At 40.8% G+C, this 7,673-nt stretch overlaps 1 long non-coding RNA gene across 1 annotated transcript; it reads left to right on the top strand.

Moving 5' to 3' along the window:
- On the top strand, positions 1–1,486 carry LOC129464720 (uncharacterized). Its single transcript, XR_008651681.1, has 2 exons — positions 1–132; positions 1,335–1,486. It is a non-coding gene; the product is annotated as an uncharacterized lncRNA (long non-coding RNA).
- The last annotated feature ends 6,187 nt before the right edge of the window (positions 1,487–7,673 follow it).

The following is a 7,673-nucleotide window of genomic DNA, read 5'->3' as shown; positions in this document are numbered from 1 at the left end:
CTCATTACAGCCACACAGTAGTTCCTCTGACGTCCTGCTACCTTCTGAAGGTACTGCCTCAGAACAGCACTACAAACCTTTTTATTCACCAGTGTCACCAACCTCTGCCTACTCCCCAAGCTGAAAGCAAACGTAAGTTACTTCCATTATAGTTTTGTCTACAGTTGTGTTCTTTCTAGAAGTCCTGGGACTGCTAAGTATATTAATCCATCCTCATACTGCTCTAAAGAACTACCTGAGACTAGGTAAGGTTTATGAAGGAAAGAGGTTAAATTGACTCAGTTCCACAGGCTATACAGGAAGCAGGGCTGGGAGGCCTCAGTCATGGCAGAAGGATGAAGAGGAAGTAGGCATGTCTTCATGTGACAGCAGGAGAGAGCAAGTGAAGGGGGACTACACATTTTTTTTTTTCTTGAGACGAGTCTCGCTCTGTCACCCAGGCTGGAGTGCAATGGCGCAATCCCAGCTCACTGCAACCTCCGCCTCCCAGGTTCAAGCGATTCTCCTGCCTCAACCTCCTGAGTAGCTGGGATTGCAGGCATGCATCACCAAACCCAACTAATTTTTTGTATTTTTAGTAGAGACAGGGGTTTCACCATGTTGGTCAGGCTGGTCTGGAATTCTTGACCTCATGATCCGCCCGCCTCAGCCTCTCAAAGTGCTAGGATTACAGGCGTGAGACTACACACTTTTAAACAACCAGATCTCATGAGAACTCACTCACTATCATGAGAACAGCAAGGCAGAAATCCACCCCCATGAGTTAATCAACTTCCACCAGGCCCCTCCTCCAACACTGAAGATCATAATTCAACATGAGATTTGGGTAGGAACACAGAGCCAAACCATATCACGAAGAGACTGTAAATTCAGGGACCTCTAGGTAAAAAGGAAAAAAAAGTCTTGCAGAAAACTTTATTTGTTAACTGTAAAACAAGCTGTTCTTTAATAAGAATTCAGCCCTATTAGTCATGATCTTGACCCTCCCAATTTGAATTGCTGAGATTCAAAAAAACTGGCATTCAAAATGTTCCTGCATACCTGTGTGGGAGAAAAAGTAAGATTCTAAATGAACGTTTGTCTATCTGTAGCAAAGATGCCTGTGTGTTCTAGCCGCCCTTGTTTCCCCTTCCATCTTGCCACACTTTTTGACTACATTTTTCAGCAACTTTGCAAATGGTTGTGGCCACATGACTATGTGTCCTGGCCAGTGGAATGTAGGTAGAAGTAATGTGTACCACTGCCAGGCTGGGACACTACAATCTGCCTGCATAATCGTTCATGTTTCAGCCACATATCATCATTCTTCTTTCATCCACTGGCTGGATATACAGGCTCCACTGGAAGACTCCAAGACCCTAGGAATTCTCAAACGGAAGGACCCTGGTTCTCTGTATCACAGCATGCAGCAGAGCCACATAACAGCCTGTGAACAAACCACTTTAAACTATGGTGTAAATAAGAAATAAACTTTTATGTTTCTAAACTACTGAGAGTGGAGAGTTGCTGATAAATACAATCTCTGAAAACAAACTGCTTCCTTGAGCTTTTTTTTTTTTAACATAGTTAAATGACTTCAAAGTATTTTCTTCCAGAGGACAGCCTCTTCAGTGATACCATGTCATTGGAGAAGAAAGGAAGTGGAAGGGAATGTGAAGGAGGGGCAGGTGCAAAGGGCACATCTACTTGCAATGGTTTGTGCAAAGTGCAAAGGATTATTCATCATGATTTCCTGCATTTACCAAGAAAGGTCTAGCCAAATTTTGACCTAAGAAGGCACATTTTACAAAATTGCTTCTCAAAAAGGCCCCCGACTTCTGCAAGTAATCTGCTATTTTTAAGATTTCAATAATTCTAATTATAACTGTACATTTACTTCCTATAAGGTCTCCCAGGCTACCTAAAACATCAATTGTATTGCTTTAACATTGGCTGGAATTACATAAACACATTGTGGTAATACCAGCTTCTCAGGCATGAAAATGCAAAAATGAATTAGTTATCATATTGCTCTCAGTTTCTTAGTAGACAGAATATGTCAAAACATGAGGTGTAGAAAGTAATTCGGTAACAAAAGGAATCTTTGGCTGTGGAAATTCTGACAGTGTGTTGTGTGTGTGTACATGTGCAGGAGCCAGGGGTAGGAACATTTATTAACATGAGCCACCCAAGATTCGGACAACCTACCTCTTGGTAACAGAATTTGATTTTCCGTTGGGTATCTGCCTTTTACCCCATGCAGCCTAAATGTTTCTGGAAAATCTGACCCTGGGCTCCACGTAATAACTCGTCAGCTCCAGGGATTCATTTAAGGCCATCTTCATATTTCATCACATTGGTTACAGGGATTAAATTAGTGATGGGCTTGAAACCCAATTCCAACAATAAAAAATGAGAGGTCTGTTAAGATTTCTGAGAAAAAAGCTTCCTCACTTTTCCAAAGAAGCTATCCAGAAAGACATACTCTTCCTGCTACACCTCAATGCGGACGTTTTTAGCAGCCATTTCACAAACATAAAGAGGATCAACCTTGGGACATAGAGGAAAGAGGTAATGAAATAACCTTTGTGAAATTATGGATTCCTTTTACGGTTTAGGTGTATTTGAGTTTGTTTCCTGTTACTTGAAACCAAAAATTTCAAATACAGTAAACATGTGAGTGTGCATATATGTGTAAAGATGTGTGTGACACATTTATATGTGCATGTGTTACATCTATCCATGCATGTGGTATTATGCAGATGTAGATGTGTGTAGATGTGAAAGCAGATGTGTGCATACATGCATGTATGTGTGTATGGTTCACACATGTCTATGTATCATAAATCCCTCCACATAAAGGAACTTCAAAACCTTTACTGGATATTTTTTCTAGCTGTGTTGAATGCTGGCCCATATCACAAGCCTGGAAATGAAGATATATGTGAGATAATTAATGGCAGGCTCAAGTGGGATTCGATTGCATTATTTGCATTTAGTTATTGAAGGCTATACACCCCATAAGATTTAGCATGAAAGAAATCTAAAACAACAGCAGTACATCACTCAACCTTTCAAAAAGCCATACTGCTGTATAATTAAGGATTTGCTATTGAGTAATTTTCAAAACAAACAAAAAATGTTCTGCCCTTCAAGGTGCTGACAGGCTGACACTAACAATGGCAAACAAGTAATCACAAAACCCACTCAATACCACATGAAGCTCAACTGTTGAGCCTAGTGCTTTAAGAATAAACGGCAGTCAGTAGAGGCAGGGCCCTTGGAATCCCTTTTGGGTGCCTTCCAACAAACACCCATAGCTGTGGAATCGAGTTCCAGCAGCAGCATCTTTCAGGACGTTATTCACAGTGCAGCTGCTAGAAACTCTATTTCATCGATCTGATTCGGATTCCTCAGATATGTTGTTTCCACAAACTTGGACTTAGCCAATTAGGTCATCTTCCCAATTAAAAAACTCTCCCTTGAAACAAGCTAACTCCGTTGTCTTCCTACGGAGTATCCGGAGAAGTGTTCAAATGAACTGAGATTATGGTGAGACAAGTAAGGCGCCTCGGGGACAAAATTTAGGGAACTGCACACTCTCACTGCAGCTCCAGCATTGAATACCAGAAAGAGAATACTCAAGTTCAAAGGTCTTGTTGTAGACATGAACTGGTGTTATTTCTGAACTATTTGTGGCAACGCACAGGTGTGCCACATGCCTCGGGACTAGGCTGTAGCTAATCCACCTAAGTCCCATGAGGATTTGCACACTGGAGAGGATCTTTGATTATTAATCTTGCTTCAGGGATTGGATTTGGAACTTCAAAAGCACTTTCCTCCCACAGTAAATCAAGCAATGCACTGGAAGCCCATGATCTGGCAAGGAAGCATAAAAGAATGAAACCAAGCCAAATAAAGTATAAAAACAGAGTGAAACAGAACAATTTCAGTGACAGTAAAATTGTTTTAGATCAACTAGATTGGAAAGCCAGCACAGCTTTAGAACTGGGAGAACCTGCCCAGACCTTCCTCTCTTGGGTCCATAATTAAAGACTGCTGCAGAGCCTGGATGCCATCTGAACCCTTCATTTATCCTCCTCCTGCTTCCTGCCACCTGCAACTCCCTTACAAACACTGTGGACTCTGATTCCTTGACATGTCTGGTGTATGTCAATTTACCTTCATTTCTGTGGCCTCTTCTCTAATCAAAGTCAAAAGAAATCCCTTCAGGGCTGGAAAGGTTTAAATAGGCTCCCAACTTCCAGTTTTGTTCACATCCAACATTCTCTACTGCAGCCTGAGTCCTTTCCAAAACACAAATTGTTCAGTGGTTGCCTCTGTCCCTGAAGTTCAAACTTCTTGATATCAGCAAGGTCTGCATGATCAGTTTCCTGTCTCCTTCTATTTACACACAGACCAGTGTTCCTCCCATAAGCGTATTTAACTTTTTTCAGCTTTTCAAATCTACTGTGATCCATGCTCTTTCTTGGGGCTGATTCTTCACAAATGATGTTTCCTGGTCTGGAACTTTTCTCTCCCTTATCTTGGCTAATCCTTACTTATCTCCCATTGACCAGTTCAAGGTTACTTTTTTAAGAACAGATTCCCCAGGACAAGCCAGGTGCCCCAGCACTGTGTTCCCATTGTCCCTTTTATGCCTTTTTGCATAACACTCATATAACATTTTGTTTTAAAACTTGCTTAGTTGCCTGTCTTCCTCATTAATTCATAACTTCTCTGAGAGTAGGGATTGCCTTAATCAGGCAAGCTAAGAATTAAAGGCTCATTTGGGTCTTTTTTTTCTCATCAATTCATTCACCAAAAATATATGGAGCATTTACTATGAGCCAGGAACCCTACTAAACTCTAGAAAGATGATGGTGAACCAAGCCAACCCAGTTAGTCCCTGAACATATGGTCCACATTTAAGTCCACTTATAGTCTAATTGAAGTTCCCCAGCTTTGTTTTAATAGCATCCCATTTTTACTCCTTGTTACTTGGGGAAGAATTTAAGAGTAAGTAGACGGTTACCTCTAGTTTTCCTAGAGGTAATGCCTCCTCCCAATACCTTATAGATTCGGAGTAGAGAAACGAAATGGAGAGGCAGAGGAAAGAATATACCAAAAACTATGGGATGTTGCCTTGCTCTGTTGTGTCCATGAGGTCGATAATGGGGAAAGGAAACCTCTGAGAGCACTGACTGAAGTGAAATCAGGATTTAGGCTCAGGGAGCAGATAAGGATGCTCCTCAGAGGACTTCATCAGAAAAATGGAAGGTTCCTGATCTTAGCGTAGCTGATGTAAAGCTCCATCCACCCAGTGTGGTGTTCTGATGGTGAGGGGCATCTCCCTGGCTCTGCACCCAACAGAAAGTCTCTCCTCTCCATCTTCTGTAAGGCAACATTGTACTGTACTCACATTCCCTTTTTTGGGGGGGGCTCTGAATTGCCCAATGGCACATGGCACAATAACAGCCCTGAACTTAACGTTTCATTTCCATAACATTTGGAGCTACCATATAATCTGTTTATTTTAGTGATTATAAAAGATTATTATATTCTCATCTCATGTGTGTTGTATGTGTTTGCATTCTGACTAATGATTTTTTGCATTGTAATGTTCACATACAATAATCAAATTTCACATGGCATAAGCCATATATTTGTATTCTTCTTGAAATCAAGGTGAGGTCATAAAATATGCAGTGGCAGTCAAAGTCAGTGGGAGGGAGCTTGTGACAAATGCGGATTACCTTGAAAGCTTTGTTTTATGGCACACCTCTCATGTGATTAGTGGTTCATTGAAAAGACAGACATTGCACACAACAACAAAAAGAGAAAACACAAAGACATTAAAACTAGGATAAAAACAAAAGTTCTAGTTTCTTACAATGGCAGAGTAGCTTGATGATGGCAGATTTACCCTGTTGCCAACTTCAATTACAAACTCAAAACGTAACACCAAGAACAGCTTTTCGAAGGACCTGAAGACTGTGCAAAAGTGGGTAGAAACTGCAGAAGTTTCAAACCATGAAAGAAGGATTGATCATTTTTTAATTGGGAAAATGATTTGAATATTGAGTTAGTATTTTCAAATTACAGGTGACATTTCTTTTCTAGAATAATGAGGGGTAGGGGCATAGGCTTGGGTATCAACTGACAAGCCAGACATGAGGCACAGTTTGGTTGTTTTCTAGATATGACTGAAGCTTGGGTGCATTCCTTGACCACTCTAAACCAAAGCGTTTATGTCTGTAAAACAATGATCATCACTCCTAATTCACAGGACTGTTGCTGGGATTAAATGAGATGATACATTCGAACCCCTGAGAATAATGCCAGGCCCACAGTTGGTACCTTGTCAAAAATAGTCATGGGTAGAGCCTTGCTATTTACTCAAAGTAGTAGCTTGGCTTTCAGATGATTCTGAAGAGAGTATAACCTGGGTTAGACAAGGATTCTTTTCCTAGGAATACAACAGCTAAAATAAGCCAGCTGACAACAGGGCACGATAGGATGGTAACAAACTAGGGGAAGATTAGCAAGTTCTGTTTGTTCATACTTTTCGCTGTGTTCCTGATTCTTCTGAGACAAGGATTTTTTTTTCTCTTGATATTAGAGGGGTGCCCCTCACATGAGGGCCTTATGACCTACTTCAGGAAAGAAGTGCAGGAAAAGGTCAGAGAGCGGCCTTCCCAGATTTTATGAACTGCTTCAGGGGAGAAGGTTGAGGGGAAGGTGAGAGTGACTTTCCTGTGTCTCCTGCTTTCTCAAATGTCAAGGGTTCATATTTTGAAATAGTATTGTCCTGAAATTCCATCATAACCTAAAACAAACAAGCAAACAAAAAACATTTGTTGCCATCACTCATTTTCATATTCCAAACAATATTTGCCCTGAAGGGTGACAGAATGTACCACCTCATAGTATGCCACTTTGGCATAAGGATTATTTTGATCTAAAGGCACTTAAAAAATAGCAGAAGCAAAAGGACAATCGGCCCTCTCTGTACCAAGAAAAAGGAAATATTCTTGTCACTGGAGACAGGAGAGAACACCCATGTGAAAGATGCCTACCTTCTACCAGGAAAGAAGAAACATTTTTGTCACAAGAGACAGGCAGTCAAGGCTGAGAAAAATCTGTACAAACAGATCTTGCTATAACTCGTACCTTCCTTTAGACTCCCTGTACATTTTAGCTACTTTTACACAATTGCTATTCTTTGTTCAACCTAGTATATCAGCACTCAGGTTTTGCCACATCTCTGGGTCTTTGTTTCCTAACAAGGGCTCCCATGGACATGTAAAAATCTGCATGTTTTCCTCCTGTGAATCTATCTTATGTCAATTTAATTCTCAGGCCCAGCTGGAACCCTAAGAGAGTAGAGGTAAACTTTCATCTCTCTGCACTACCCTTGCTGCAATTAAATTTCAGCCCTACAGTACAGTTTGAGAAATTCTTTATATGGTTTTGTCATGGAGTTTTCCTAGTATCCTTCAGTGAGGCAATCTGAGCTATAAAAACGAGGGACGAGATAGGGGATATTCAGGAGGAGGTCAACCCCTTCTATTCTAATGCGTTCAGATATTATTTTTGGAAAGACAAAAGACCAGTCTGTGTTGTCACACTTATTTCTGGATCACTTTCCCCAGCTTGAAGACAGCTTTTGTTTTATTTTTTATTTATTTATT

Source organism: Symphalangus syndactylus, chromosome 16 (assembly GCF_028878055.3).
Source record: "Symphalangus syndactylus isolate Jambi chromosome 16, NHGRI_mSymSyn1-v2.1_pri, whole genome shotgun sequence".
Taxonomy (NCBI): Eukaryota; Metazoa; Chordata; class Mammalia; order Primates; family Hylobatidae; genus Symphalangus; species Symphalangus syndactylus.
Note: the sequence above shows the minus strand (reverse complement) of the source record. Positions and strands in the feature narration are given on the sequence as shown.